Source organism: Rutidosis leptorrhynchoides, chromosome 2, assembly GCF_046630445.1.
Source record: "Rutidosis leptorrhynchoides isolate AG116_Rl617_1_P2 chromosome 2, CSIRO_AGI_Rlap_v1, whole genome shotgun sequence".
NCBI lineage: Eukaryota > Viridiplantae > Streptophyta > Magnoliopsida > Asterales > Asteraceae > Rutidosis > Rutidosis leptorrhynchoides.
This window is the reverse complement of record NC_092334.1, coordinates 392785540-392802847: the sequence shown is the minus strand read 5'-3', so window position 1 is coordinate 392802847 and position 17308 is coordinate 392785540.

Below are 17308 nucleotides of genomic sequence, written 5' to 3'. Positions count from 1 at the left end.
CACATATAGAGTGTCTATGATTTGGTCCGAAATATATATAGATGTGTCGACATGATAGGTCGAAACATTGTATACGTGTCTATGATATCTCAAGATTACTTAATATACAATACAAGTTGATTAAGTTATGGTTGGAATAGATTTGTTACCAATTTTCACGTAGCTAAAATGAGAAAAATTATCCAATATTGTTTTACCCATAACTTCTTCATTTTAAATCCGTTTTGAGTGAATCAAATTGCTATGGTTTCATATTGAACTCTATTTTATGAATCTAAACAGAAAATGTATAGGTTTATAGTCGGAAAAATAAGTTACAAGTCATTTTTGTAAAGGTAGTCATTTCAGTCGAAAGAACGACGTCTAGATGACCATTTTAGAAAACATACTTCCACTTTGAGTTTAACCATAATTTTTGGATATAGTTTCATGTTCATAATAAAAATTATTTTCTCAGAATAACAACTTTTAAATCAAAGTTTATCATAGTTTTTAATTAACTAACCCAAAACAGCCCGCGGTGTTACTACGACGGCGTAAATCCGGTTTTACGGTGTTTTTCGTGTTTCCAGGTTTTAAATCATTAAGTTAGCATATCATATAGATATATAACATGTGTTTAGTTGATTTTAAAAGTCAAGTTAGAATGATTAACTTTTGTTTGCGAACAAGTTTAGAATTAACTAAACTATGTTCTAGTGATTACAAGTTTAAACCTTCGAATAAGATAGCTTTATATGTATGAATCGAATGATGTTATGAATATCATTACTACCTTAAGTTCCTTGGATAAACCTACTATAAAAGATAAAAATGGATCTAGCTTCAATGGATCCTTGGATGGCTCGAAGTTCTTGAAGCAGAATCATGACACGAAAACAAGTTCAAGTAAGATCATCACTTGAAATAAGATTGTTATAGTTATAGAAATTGAACCAAAGTTTGAATATGATTATTACCTTGTATTAGAATGATAACCTACTGTAAGAAACAAAGATTTCTTAAGGTTGGATGATCACCGTACAAGATTGGAAGTGAGCTAGCAAACTTGAAAGTATTCTTGATTTTATGTAACTAGAACTTGTAGAATTTATGAAGAACACTTAGAACTTGAAGATAGAACTTGAGAGAGATCAATTAGATGAATAAAATTGAAGAATGAAAGTGTTTGTAGGTGTTTTTGGTCGTTCGTGTATGGATTAGATATAAAGGATATGTAATTTTGTTTTCATGTAAATAAGTCATGAATGATTACTCATATTTTTGTAATTTTATGAGATATTTCATGCTAGTTGCCAAATGATGGTTCCCACATGTGTTAGGTGACTCACATGGGCTGCTAAGAGCTGATCATTGGAGTGTATATACCAATAGTACATACATCTAAAAGCTATGTATTGTACGAGTACGAATACGGGTGCATACGAGTAGAATTGTTGATGAAACTGAACGAGGATGTAATTGTAAGCATTTTTGTTAAGTAGAAGTATTTTGATAAGTGTATTGAAGTCTTTCAAAAGTGTATAAATACATATTAAAACACTACATGTATATACATTTTAACTGAGTCGTTAAGTCATCGTTAGTCGTTACATGTAAGTGTTGTTTTGAAACCTTTAGGTTAACGATCTTGTTAAATGTTGTTAACTCAATGTTTATAATATCAAATGAGATTTTAAATTATTATATTATCATGATATTATCATGTATGAATATCTCATAATATGATATATATATATATATATATACATTAAATGTCTTTACAACGATAATCGTTACATATATGTCTCGTTTAAAAATCATTAAGTTAGTAGTCTTGTTTTTACATATGTAGTTCATTGTTAATATACTTAATGATATGTTTACTTATCATAGTATCATGTTAACTATATATATATCCAAATATATGTCATCATATAGTTTTTACAAGTTTTAACGTTCGTGAATCACCGGTCAACTTGGGTGGTCAATTGTCTATATGAAACATATTTCAGTTAATCAAGTCTTAACAAGTTTGATTGATTAACATGTTGGAAACATTTAATCATGTAAATATCAATCTCAATTAATATATATAAACATGGAAAAGTTCAGGTCACTACAGTACCTACCCGTTAAATAAATTTCGTCCCGAAATTTTAAGCTGTTGAAGGTGTTGACGAATCTTCTGGAAATAGATGCGGGTATTTCTTCTTCATCTGATCTTCACGCTTCCAGGTGAACTCGGGTCCTCTACGAGCATTCCATCGAACCTTAACAATTGGTATCTTGTTTTGCTTAAGTCTTTTAACCTCACGATCCATTATTTCGACGGGTTCTTCGATGAATTGAAGTTTTTCGTTGATTTGGATTTCATCTAACGGAATAGTGAGATCTTCTTTAGCAAAACATTTCTTCAAATTCGAGACGTGGAAAGTGTTATGTACAGCCGCGAGTTGTTGAGGTAACTCAAGTCGGTAAGCTACTAGTCCGACACGATCAATAATCTTGAATGGTCCAATATACCTTGGATTTAATTTCCCTCGTTTACCAAATCGAACAACGCCTTTCCAAGGAGCAACTTTAAGCATGACCATCTCTCCAATTTCAAATTCTATATCTTTTCTTTTAATGTCAGCGTAGCTCTTTTGTCGACTTTGGGCGGTTTTCAACCGTTGTTGAATTTGGATGATCTTCTCGGTAGTTTCTTGTATTATCTCCGGACCCGTAATCTGTCTATCCCCCACTTCACTACAACAAATCAGAGACCTGCACTTTCTACCATAAAGTGCTTCAAACGGCGCCATCTCAATGCTTGAATGGTAGCTGTTGTTGTAGGAAAATTCTGCTAACGGTAGATGTCGATCCCAACTGTTTCCGAAATCAATAACACATGCTCGTAGCATGTCTTCAAGCGTTTGTATCGTCCTTTCGCTCTGCCCATCAGTTTGTAGATGATAGGCAGTACTCATGTCTAGATGAGTTCCTAATGCTTGCTGTAATGTCTGCCAGAATCTTGAAATAAATCTGCCATCCCTATCAGAGATAATAGAGATTGGTATTCCATGTCTGGAGACGACTTCCTTCAAATACAGTCGTGCTAACTTCTCCATCTTGTCATCTTCTCTTATTGGCAGGAAGTGTGCTGATTTGGTGAGACGATCAACTATTACCCAAATAGTATCAAAACCACTTGCAGTCCTTGGCAATTTAGTGGTGAAATCCATGGTAATGTTTTCCCATTTCCATTCCGGGATTTTGGGTTGTTGAAGTGGACCTGATGGTTTCTGATGCTCAGCTTTGACCTTAGAACACATCAAACATTCTCCTACGTATTTAGCAACATCGGCTATCATACCCGGCCACCAAAAATGTTTCTTGAGATCCTTGTACATCTTCCCCGTTCCAGGATGTATTGAGTATCTGGTTTTATGAGATTCTCTAAGTACCATTTCTCTCATATCTCCAAAATTTGGTACCCAAATCCTTTCAGCCCTATACCGGGTTCCGTCTTCCCGAATATTAAGATGCTTCTCCGATCCTTTGGGTATTTGATCCTTTAAATTTCCCTCTTTTAAAACTCCTTGTTGCGTGAAATGTCCCGTTCTTATTGATTAAAAACGTTCCATATTAATTGATTTCGTTGCGAGGTTTTGACCTCTATATGAGACGTTTTTCAAAGACTGCATTCATTTTAAAACAAACCATAACCTTTATTTCATCAATAAAGGTTTAAAAAGCTTTACGTAGATTATCAAATAATGATAATCTAAAATATCCTGTTTACACACGACCATTACATAATGGTTTACAATACAAATATGTTACAACAAAATAAGTTTCTTGAATGCAGTTTTTACACAATATCATACAAGCATGGACTCCAATTCTCGTCCTTATTTAAGTATGCGACAGCGGAAGCTCTTAATAATCACCTGAGAATAAACATGCTTAAAACGTCAACAAAAATGTTGGTGAGTTATAGGTTTAACCTATATATATCAAATCATAATAATAGACCACAAGATTTCATATTTCAATACACATCCCATACATAGAGATAAAAATCATTCATATGGTGAACACCTGGTAACCGACAATGACAAGATGCATATATAAGAATATCCCCATCATTCCGGGACACCCTTCGGATATGATATAAATTTCGAAGTACTAAAGCATCCGGTACTTTGGATGAGGTTTGTTAGGCCCAATAGATCTATCTTTAGGATTCGCGTCAATTAGGGTGTCTGTTCCCTAATTCTTAGATTACCAGACTTAAACAAAAGGGGCATATTCGATTTCGATAATTCAACCATAGAATGTAGTTTCACGTACTTGTGTCTATTTTGTAAATCATTTATAAAACCTGCATGTATTCTCATCCCAAAAATATTAGATTTTAAAAGTGGGACTATAACTCACTTTCACAGATTTTTACTTCGTCGGGAAGTAAGACTTGGCCACTGGTTGATTCACGAACCTATAACAATATATACATATATATCAAAGTATGTTCAAAATATATTTACAACACTTTTAATATATTTTGATGTTTTAAGTTTATTAAGTCAGCTGTCCTCGTTAATAACCTACAACTAGTTGTCCACAGTTAGATGTACAGAAATAAATCGATAAATATTATCTTGAATCAATCCACGACCCAGTGTATACGTATCTCAGTATTGATCACAACTCAAACTATATATATTTTGGAATCAACCTCAACCCTGTATAGCTAACTCCAACATTCACATATAGAGTGTCTATGGTTGTTCCGAAATATATATAGATGTGTCAACATGATAGGTCGAAACATTGTATACGTGTCTATGGTATCTCAAGATTACATAATATATAATACAAGTTGATTAAGTTATGGTTGGAATAGATTTGTTACCAATTTTCACGTAGCTAAAATGAGAAAAATTATCCAATCTTGTTTTACCCATAACTTCTTCATTTTAAATCCGTTTTGAGTGAATCAAATTGCTATGGTTTCATATTGAACTCTATTTTATGAATCTAAACAAAAAAGTATAGGTTTCTAGTCGGAAAAATAAGTTACAAGTCGTTTTTGTAAAGGTAGTCATTTTAGTCGAAAGAACGACGTCTAGATGACCATTTTAGAAAACATACTTCCACTTTGAGTTTAACCTTAATTTTTGGATATAGTTTCATGTTCATAATAAAAATCATTTTCTCAGAATAACAACTTTTAAATCAAAGTTTATCATAGTTTTTAATTAACTAACCCAAAACAGCCCGCGGTGTTACTACGACGGCGTAAATCCAATTTTACGGTGTTTTTCGTGTTTCCAGGTTTTAAATCATTAAGTTAGCATATCATATAGATATAGAACATGTGTTTATTTGATTTTAAAAGTCAAGTTAGAAGGATTAACTTTTGTTTGCGAACAAGTTTAGAATTAACTAAACTATGTTCTAGTGATTACAAGTTTAAACCTTCGAATAAGATAGCTTTATATGTATGAATCGAATGATGTTATGAACATCATTACTACCTTAAGTTCCTTGGATAAACCTACTGGAAAAGAGAAAAATGGATCTAGCTTCAATGGATCCTTGGATGGCTCGAAGTTCTTGAAGCAGAATCATGACACGAAAACAAGTTCAAGTAAGATCATCACTTGAAATAAGATTGTTATAGTTATAGAAATTGAACCAAAGTTTGAATATGATTATTACCTTGTATTAGAATGATAACCTACTGTAAGAAACAAAGATTTCTTGAGGTTGGATGATCACCTTACAAGATTGGAAGTGAGCTAGCAAACTTGAAAGTATTCTTGATTTTATGAAACTAGAACTTTTGGAATTTTTGAAGAACACTTAGAACTTGAAGATAGAACTTGAGAGAGATCAATTAGATGAAGAAAATTGAAGAATGAAAGTGTTTGTAGGTGTTTTTGGTCGTTGGTGTATGGATTAGATATAAAGGATATGTTATTTTGTTTTCATATAAATAAGTCATGAATGATTACTCATATTTTTGTAATTTTATGAGATATTTCATGCTAGTTGCCAAATGATGGTTCCCACATGTGTTAGGTGACTCACATGGGCTGCTAAGAGCTGATCATTGGAGTGTATATAGCAATAGTACATACATCTAAAAGCTGTGTATTGTACGAGTACGAATACGGGTGCATACGAGTAGAATTGTTGATGAAACTGAACGAGGATGTAATTGTAAGCATTTTTGTTAAGTAGAAGTATTTTGATAAGTGTCTTGAAGTCTTTCAAAAGTGTATGAATACATATTAAAACACTACATGTATATACATTTTAACTGAGTCGTTAAGTCATCGTTAGTCGTTACATGTAAATGTTGTTTTGAAACCTTTAGGTTAACGATCTTGTTAAATGTTGTTAACCCAATGTTTATAATATCAAAAGAGATTTTAAATTATTATATTATCATGATATTATGATGTACGAATATCTCTTAATATGATATATATACATTAAATGTCGTTACAACGATAAACGTTACATATATGTCTCGTTTCAAAATCATTAAGTTAGTAGTCTTGTTTTTACATATGTAGTTCATTGTTAATATAATTAATGATATGTTTACTTATCATAATATCATGTTAACTATATATATAACCATATATATGTCATCATATAGTTTTTTACAAGTTTTAACGTTCGTGAATCACCGGTCAACTTGGGTGGTCAATTGTCTATATGAAACCTATTTCAATTAATCAAGTCTTAACAAGTTTGATTGCTTAACATGTTGGAAACATTTAATCATGTAAATATCAATCTCAATTAATATATATAAACATGGAAAATTTCGGGTCACTACAGTACCTACCCGTTAAATAAATTTCGTCCCGAAATTTTAAGCTGTTGAAGGTGTTGACGAATCTTCTGGAAATAGATGCGGGTATTTCTTCTTCATCTGATCTTCCCGCTCCCAGGTGAACTCGGGTCCTCTACGAGCATTCCATCGAACCTTAACAATTGGTATCTTGTTTTGCTTAAGTCTTTTAACCTCACGATCCATTATTTCGACGGGTTCTTCGATGAATTGAAGTTTTTCGTTGATTTGGATTTCATCTAACGGAATAGTGAGATCTTCTTTAGCAAAACATTTCTTCAAATTCGAGACGTGGAAAGTGTTATGTACAGCCGCGAGTTGTTGAGGTAACTCAAGTCGGTAAGCTACTGGTCCGACACGATCAATAATCTTGAATGGTCCAATATACCTTGAATTTAATTTCCCTCGTTTACCAAATCGAACAACGCCTTTCCAAGGTGCAACTTTAAGCATGACCATCTCTCCAATTTCAAATTCTATATCTTTTCTTTTAATGTCAGCGTAGCTCTTTTGTCGACTTTGGGCGGTTTTCAATCGTTGTTGAATTTGGATGATCTTCTCGGTAGTTTCTTGTATAATCTCCGAACCCGTAATCTGTCTATCCCCCACTTCACTCCAACAAATTGGAGACCTGCACTTTCTACCATAAAGTGCTTCAAACAGCGCCATCTCAATGCTTGAATGGTAGCTGTTGTTGTAGGAAAATTCTGCTAATGGTAGATGTCGATCCCAACTGTTTCCGAAATCAATAACACATGCTCGTAGCATGTCTTCAAGCGTTTGTATCGTCCTTTCGCTCTGCCCATCAGTTTGTGGATGATAGGCAGTACTCATGTCTAGATGACTTCCTAATGCTTGCTGTAATGTCTGCCAGAATCTTGAAATAAATCTACCATCCCTATCAGAGATAATAGAGATTGGTATTCCATGTCTGGAGATGACTTCCTTCAAATACAGTCGTGCTAACTTCTCCATCTTGTCATCTTCTCTTATTGGCAGGAAGTGTGCTGATTTGGTGAGACGATCAACTATTACCCAAATAGTATCAAAACCACTTGCAGTCCTTGGCAATTTAGTGATGAAATCCATGGTAATGTTTTCCCATTTCCATTCTGGGATTTCGGGTTGTTGAAGTAGACCTGATGGTTTCTGATGCTCAGCTTTGACTTTAGAACACATCAAACATTCTCCTACGTATTTAGCAACATCGGCTTTCATATCCGGCCACCAAAAATGTTTCTTGAGATCCTTGTACATCTTTCCCGTTCCAGGATGTATTGAGTATCTGGTTTTATGAGCTTCTCTAAGTACCATTTCTCTCATATCTCCAAATTTTGGTACCCAAATCCTTTCAGCCCTATACCGGGTTCCGTCTTCCCGAATATTAAGATGCTTCTCCGATCCTTTGGGTATTTCATCCTTTAAATTTCCCTTTTTTAAAACTCCTTGTTGCGCCTCCTTTATTTGAGTAGTAAGGTTATTATGAATCATTATATTCATAGATTTTACTCGAATGGGTTCTCTGTCCTTCCTGCTCAAGGCATCGGCTACCACATTTGCCTTCCCCGGGTGGTAACGAATCTCAAAGTCATAATCATTCAATAATTCAATCCACCTACGTTGCCTCATATTCAGTTGTTTCTGATTAAATATGTGTTGAAGACTTTTGTGGTCGGTATATATAATACTTTTGACCCCATATAAGTAGTGCCTCCAAGTCTTTAATGCAAAAACAACCGCGCCTAATTCCAAATCATGCGTCGTATAATTTTGTTCGTGAATCTTCAATTGTCTAGACGCATAAGCAATCACCTTCGTTCGTTGCATTAATACACAACCGAGACCTTGCTTTGATGCGTCACAATAAATCACAAAATCATCATTCCCTTCAGGCAATGACAATATAGGTGCCGTAGTTAGCTTTTTCTTCAATAACTGAAACGCTTTCTCTTGTTCATCATTCCATTCAAATTTCTTCCCTTTATGCGTTAATGCAGTCAAGGGTTTTGCTATTCTGGAAAAGTCTTGGATGAACCTTCTGTAGTAACCAGCTAGTCCTAAAAACTGGCGTATGTGTTTCGGAGTTTTCGGGGTTTCCCACTTTTCAACAGTTTCTATCTTTGCCGGATCCACCTTAATACCTTCTTTGTTCACTATGTGACCGAGGAATTGAACTTCTTCCAACCAAAATACACACTTTGAAAACTTAGCGTACAATTTTTCCTTCCTCAATACTTCTAACACCTTTCTCAAATGTTCACCGTGTTCTTGGTCATTCTTTGAGTAAATAAGTATGTCATCAATGAAAACAATGACAAACTTGTCAAGGTATGGTCCACACACTCGGTTCATAAGGTCCATGAACACAGCTGGTGCATTAGTTAAACCAAACGGCATGACCATAAACTCGTAATGACCGTAACGTGTTCTGAAAGCAGTCTTTGGAATATCATCTTCTTTCACCCGCATTTGATGATACCCGGAACGTAAGTCAATCTTTGAATAAACAGACGAGCCTTGTAGTTGATCAAATAAGTCGTCGATTCTCGGTAGTGGGTAGCGGTTCTTGATGGTAAGTTTGTTCAACTCTCGGTAGTCGATACACAACCTGAATGTACCATCTTTCTTCTTGACAAACAAAACAGGAGCTCCCCACGGTGATGTGCTTGGTCGAATGAAACCACGCTCTAAAAGTTCTTGTAATTGGCTTTGCAGTTCTTTCATCTCGCTGGGTGCGAGTCTGTAAGGAGCACGAGCTATTGGTGCAGCTCCTGGTACAAGATCTATTTGAAATTCAACGGATCGATGTGGGGGTAATCCCGGTAATTCTTTCGAAAAAATACATCGGGAAATTCTTTTGCAATGGGAACATCATTGATGCTCTTTTCTTCAGTTTGTACTTTCTCGACGTGTGCTAGAACAGCATAGCAACCTTTTCTTATTAGTTTTTGTGCCTTCAAATTACTAATAAGATGTAGCTTCGTGTTGCCCTTTTCTCCGTACACCATTAAGGGTTTTCCTTTTTCTCGTATAATGCGAATTGCATTTTTGTAACAAACGATCTCTGCTTTCACTTCTTTCAACCAGTCCATACCGATTATCACATCAAAACTCCCTAACTCTACTGGTATCAAATCAATCTTAAATGTTTCGTTAACCAGTTTAATTTCTCGATTCTGACATATATTATCTGCTGAAATTAATTTACCATTTGCTAATTCGAGTAAAAATTTACTATCCAAAGGCGTCAATGGACAACTTAATTTAGCACAAAAATCTCTACTCATATAGCTTCTATCCGCACCCGAATCAAATAAAACGTAAGCAGGTTTATTGTCAATAAGAAACGTACCCGTAACAAGCTCCGGGTCTTCCTGTGCCTCTGCCGCATTAATATTGAAAACTCTTCCACGGCCTTGTCCATTTGTGTTCTCCTGGTTCGGGCAATTTCTAATAATGTGGCCCGGTTTTCCACATTTATAACAAACTACATTGGCATAACTTGCTCCGACACTACTTGCTCCGCCATTACTCGTTCTGACACCATTTGTTCCTTTCGTTCTATTAACCCCTGGTCCGTAGACCTCACACTTCGCCGCGCTATGACCATTTCTTTTACACTTGTTGCAAAATTTGGTGCAGAACCCCGAGTGATTCTTTTCACACCTTTGGCATAGCTGCTTCTGATTGTTGTTGTTGTTGCGGTTATTATTGTTGTTGGGATGATTGTTGTAGTTGCTGTTGTTGCTGTTGTTGTTGTTGTTGTTGTTGGGCCGTTTGTTGTAGTTGCGATTGATGTTGCGATTGTTGGGATAATTGTTGCGATTATTGTTGTAATTGCTGTTGTTGTTGTATTGGTGATTCTTATCACCATTTTCCTCCCACTTTCTTTTGACTTGCTTCACATTGGCCTCTTCAGCAGTCTGTTCTTTAATTCTTTCTTCAATCTGGTTCACGAGTTTGTGAGCCATTCTACATGCATGTTGTATGGAGGCGGGCTCGTGTGAACTTATATCTTCTTGGATTCTTTCCGGTAATCCTTTCACAAACGCGTCGATCTTCTTTTCCTCATCTTCGAATGCTCCCGGACACAATAGGAACAATTCTGTGAATCGTCTTTCGTACGTGGTAATATCAAATCCTTGGGTTCGTAACCCTCTAAGTTCTGTCTTGAGCTTATTGACCTCGGTTCTGGGACGGTACTTCTCGTTCATCAAGTGCTTGAATGCTGACCACGGTAGTGCGTACGCATCGTCTTATCCCACTTGCTCTAAATAGGTATTCCACCATGTTAACGCAGAACCTGTGAAGGTATGCGTAGCGTACTTCACTTTGTCCTCTTCAGTACACTTACTTATGGCAAATACCGATTCGACCTTCTCGGTCCACCGTTTCAATCCGATCGGTCCTTCGGTTCCATCAAATTCCAAAGGTTTGCAGGCAGTGAATTCTTTGTAGGTGCATCCTACACGATTTCCTGTACTGCTAGATCCAAGGTTATTGTTGGTATGTAGCGCAGCCTGTACTGCGGCTATGTTTGAAGCTAGAAAAGTACGGAATTCCTCTTCATTCATATTCACGGTGTGTCGAGTAGTCGGTGCCATTTCCTTCAAAATTATCAAATGGAACAAGTTAATCATACAGAATATTAAGAGTAGTTAATAGTATTTCGTAGCATAATATGAACTCATTTATAAAAGCTTTTTCTTCATATTAGCGTTTTATAAGTTTAAATTCGGGTAGTACCTACCCGTTAAGTTCATACTTAGTAGCTAATATACAATTCAACTACTACAATTCTATATGAAAAACTGATTATAATAATATTTCACGTTCAAACTTTTATACAATATTTTACAAACTTACAATACCGCTTATTTTACATAAAGCATGAAATATAGCACACAATAACTTTGATACAAGATAGTTGTGAAGATAATTCTAGCTAGTACACAAGTCGTTCAGCAAAGGCAATAAAGACACGTAATTCATACGTCCAGAAACAAGTCATGCATTCTGGTTTTACTAGGACTACTTCCCATCCTTGGTCTTGTGGAACATAACCGTTATGGCCGTTGATAAGACAGCGTGTTGTAACGTCATCAAAGGGACGAGGGTTACGTAATGACCAACAGTCTCGTAATAACCTAAAAACCTCATTTCTTACCCCAATTACCGACTCCGTCACTTGTGGGAACGTTTTGTTTAATAGTTGTAGCCCGATGTTCTTATTCTCACTTTGGTGAGAAGCGAACATTACTAACCCGTAAGCATAACATGCTTCTTTATGTTGCATGTTAGCCGCTTTTTCTAAATCATGAAGTCCTATATTCGGATATACTGAGTCAAAATAATTTCTTAACCCATTGCGTAAAATAGCATTTGGGTTCCCCGCAATATATGCGTCAAAGTAAACACATCGTAACTTATGGATTTCCCAATGTGATATCCCCCATCTTTCGAACGAAAGCCTTTTATAAACCAAGGCATTCTTGGAACGTTCTTCAAATGTCTTACAAACTGATCTCGCCTTAAATAGTTGTGCCGAAGAATTCTGACCGACTCTAGACAAGATTTCATCAATCATGTCTCCGGGTAGGTCTCTTAAAATATTGGGTTGTCTATCCATTTTGTGTTTTTATACTGTAAAATAGACAAGAGTTAGATTCATAAAAAAAAATATACTTATTAATACAAGCAATTTTTACATATATCATAAAGCATAAGCACACTATATTACATATATTACACCACACGAATACAACTATCTTATTCCGACTCGCTTGTTTCTTCTTCTTCGGTTTTGGTTCGTTTTGCCAAGTTTCTAGGGATATATGATGTTCCCCTAATACGAGCCGTCGTGATCCACATTGGTTTAGAAAAACCTGGTGGTTTAGAGGTTCCCGGGTCATTGTTACAACTTAAGGACTTCGGGAGTTGACGATACATATAAAGTTCATCGGGGTTGGAATTAGATTTCTCTATTTTTATGCCCTTTCCCTTATTATTTTCTTTTGCCTTTTTAAATTCAGTTGGGGTAATTTCTATAACATCATCGGAATTCTCGTCGGAATCCGATTCATCGGAGAATTGGTAATCCTCCCAATATTTTGCTTCCTTGGCGGAAACACCATTGACCATAATTAACCTTGGTCGGTTGGTTGAGGATTTTCTTTTACTTAACCGTTTTATTATTTCCCCCACCGGTTCTATTTCTTCATCCGGTTCCGATTCTTCTTCCGGTTCCGATTCTTCTTCCGGTTCCGATTCTTCTTCCGGTTCTGACTCTTCTTCCGGTTCCTCTTCGGGAACTTGTGAATCAGTCCACGAATCATTCCAATTTACATTTGACTCTTCATTATTATTAGGTGAGTCAATGGGACTTGTTCTAGAGATAGACATCTATCACATAATATCAAACGCGTTAAGAGATTAATATATCACATAATATTCACATGTTAAAAATATATAGTTTCCAACAAAATTTGTTAAGAAATCATTTTTCAAGTAAACACGGTCGAAGTCCAGACTCACTAATGCATCCTAACAAACTCGATAAGACACACTAATGCAAAATTCTGGTTCTCTAACACCAACGCTCGGATACCAACTGAAATGTCCCGTTCTTATTGATTAAAAACGTTCCATATTAATTGATTTCGTTGCGAGGTTTTGACCTCTATATGAGACGTTTTTCAAAGACTGCATTCATTTTAAAACAAACCATAACCTTTATTTCATCAATAAAGGTTTAAAAAGCTTTACGTAGATTATCAAATAATGATAATCTAAAATATCCTGTTTACACACGACCATTACATAATGGTTTACAATACAAATATGTTACAACAAAATAAGTTTCTTGAATGCAGTTTTTACACAATATCATACAAGCATGGACTCCAATTCTCGTCCTTATTTAAGTATGCGACAGCGGAAGCTCTTAATAATCACCTGAGAATAAACATGCTTAAAACGTCAACAAAAATGTTGGTGAGTTATAGGTTTAACCTATATATATCAAATCATAATAATAGACCACAAGATTTCATATTTCAATACACATCCCATACATAGAGATAAAAATCATTCATATGGTGAACACCTGGTAACCGACAATGACAAGATGCATATATAAGAATATCCCCATCATTCCGGGACACCCTTCGGATATGATATAAATTTCGAAGTACAAAAGCATCCGGTACTTTGGATGGGGTTTGTTAGGCCCAATAGAACTATCTTTAGGATTCGCGTCAATTAGGGTGTCTGTTCCCTAATTCTTAGATTACCAGACTTAAACAAAAGGGGCATATTCGATTTCGATAATTCAACCATAGAATGTAGTTTCACGTACTTGTGTCTATTTTGTAAATCATTTATAAAACCTGCATGTATTCTCATCCCAAAAATATTAGATTTTAAAAGTGGGACTATAACTCACTTTCACAGATTTTTACTTCGTCGGGAAGTAAGACTTGGCCACTGGTTGATTCACGAACCTATAACAATATATACATATATATCAAAGTATGTTCAAAATATATTTACAACACTTTTAATATATTTTGATGTTTTAAGTTTATTAAGTCAGCTGTACTCGTTAGTAACCTACAACTAGTTGTCCACAGTTAGATGTACAGAAATAAATCGATAAATATTATCTTGAATCAATCCACGACCCAGTGTATACGTATCTCAGTATTGATCACAACTCAAACTATATATATTTTGGAATCAACCTCAACCCTGTATAGCTAACTCCAACATTCACATATAGAGTGTCTATGGTTGTTCCGAAATATATATAGATGTGTCGACATGATAGGTCGAAACATTGTATACGTATCTATGGTATCTCAAGATTACTTAATATACAATACAAGTTGATTAAGTTATGGTTGGAATAGATTTGTTACCAATTTTCACGTAGCTAAAATGAGAAAAATTATCCAATCTTGTTTTACCCATAACTTCTTCATTTTAAATCCGTTTTGAGTGAATCAAATTGCTATGTTTTTATATTGAACTATATTTTATGAATCTAAACAGAAAATGTATAGGTTTATAGTCGGAAAAATAAGTTACAAGTCATTTTTGTAAAGGTAGTCATTTCAGTTGAAAGAACGACGTCTAGATGACCATTTTAGAAAACATACTTCCACTTTGAGTTTAACCATAATTTTTGGATATAGTTTCATGTTCATAATAAAAATCATTTTCTCAGAATAACAACTTTTAAATCAAAGTTTATCATAGTTTTTAATTAACTAACCCAAAACAGCCCGCGGTGTTACTACGACGGCGTAAATCCGGTTTTACGGTGTTTTTCGTGTTTCTTGATTTTAAATCATTATGTTAGCATATCATATAGATATATAACATGTGTTTAGTTGATTTTAAAAGTCAAGTTAGAAGGATTAACTTTTGTTTGCGAACAAGTTTAGAATTAACTAAACTATGTTCTAGTGATTACAAGTTTAAACCTTCGAATAAGATAGCTTTATATGTATGAATTGAATGATGTTATGAACATCATTACTACCTTAAGTTCCTTGGATAAACCTACTGTAAAAGATAAAAATGGATCTAGCTTCAACGGATCCTTGGATGGCTCGAAGTTCTTGAAGCAGAATCATGACACGAAAACAAGTTCAAGTAAGATCATCACTTGAAATAAGATTGTTATAGTTATAGAAATTGAACCAAAGTTTGAATATGATTATTACCTTGTATTAGAATGATAACCTACTATAAGAAATAAAGATTTCTTAAGGTTGGATGATCACCTTACAAGATTAGAAGTGAGCTAGCAAACTTGAAAGTATTCTTGATTTTATGTAACTAGAACTTGTAGAATTTATGAAGAACACTTAGAACTTGAAGATAGAACTTGAAAGAGATCAATTAGATGAATAAAATTGAAGAATGAAAGTGTTTTTAGGTGTTTTTGGTCATTCGTGTATGGATTAGATATAAAGGATATGTAATTTTGTTTTCATGTAAATAAGTCATGAATGATTACTCATATTTTTGTAATTTTATGAGATATTTCATGCTAGTTGCCAAATGATGGTTCCCACATGTGTTAGGTGACTCACATGGGCTTCTAAGAGCTGATCATTGGAGTGTATATACCAATAGTACATACATCTAAAAGCTGTGTATTGTACGAGTACGAATACGGGTGCATACGAGTAGAATTGTTGATGAAACTGAACGAGGATGTAATTGTAAGAATTTTTGTTAAGTAGAAGTATTTTGATAAGTGTATTGAAGTCTTTCAAAAGTGTATAAATACATATTAAAACACTACATGTATATACATTTTAACTGAGTCGTTAAGTCATCGTTAGTCGTTACATGTAAGTGTTGTTTTGAAACCTTTAGGTTAATGATCTTGTTAAATATTGTTAACCCAATGTTTATAATATCAAATGAGATTTTAAATTATTATATTATCATGATATTATCATGTATGAATATCTCTTAATATGATATATATATACATTAAATGTCTTTACAACGATAATCGTTACATATATGTCTCGTTTAAAAATCATTAAGTTAGTAGTCTTGTTTTTACATATGTAGTTCATTGTTAATATACTTAATGATATGTTTACTTATCATAGTATCATGTTAACTATATATATATATCCATATATATGTCATCATATAGTTTTTACAAGTTTTAACGTTCGTGAATCACCGGTCAACTTGGGTGGTCAATTGTCTATATGAAACATATTTCAATTAATCAAGTCTTAACAAGTTTGATTGATTAACATGTTGGAAACATTTAATCATGTAAATATCAATCTCAATTAATATATATAAACATGGAAAAGTTCGGGTCACTACACGTTTCTCATCAATAATTTGAACCACTTTGATTGTACTTTGTACTTTCGAGCTTTTAGGTCATTTGCGTCTTCAATTCGTCGAATCTGTCTTTTGTCTTCACCTTTTATTATTTAAATGAATATCACTTGTAAATAGAAAAATTGCAACTAAAAGCTTGTCTTTCTTGAGGGATAATGCTATGAAATATATGTTCGTTTTTAGCATTATCAAATATTCCCACACTTGAGCGTTGCTTGTCCTCAAGCAATATAGTCTTGAAATAAAAATACTAGAATCACTTCTTTATTCTTCACACTTTGTACATCAGTGATTTCTATACGGCGGTATAAACAATGGTAGTAACGATGTGGTTTACAGTCCCACATGACTATAAAAATTTAGATCCTTAAGGAAATTGGATATTTATGAAAACATTTGATCTTTTGAAAATTCAAGCTAGATTTTACCCTAGATAGGTTTTTCGGAATAACCCTTCACCGGTGTTGCAAAATGTTTTTGTGGGTTTGGTGGGTTTCAGATTTGAAAATTTTAGCTCAAAACTTATGGTTTTATGTCACCCACTTGCTAACCTTGTATTAGGAAAGCAACACGTCCAGTATACTTGCT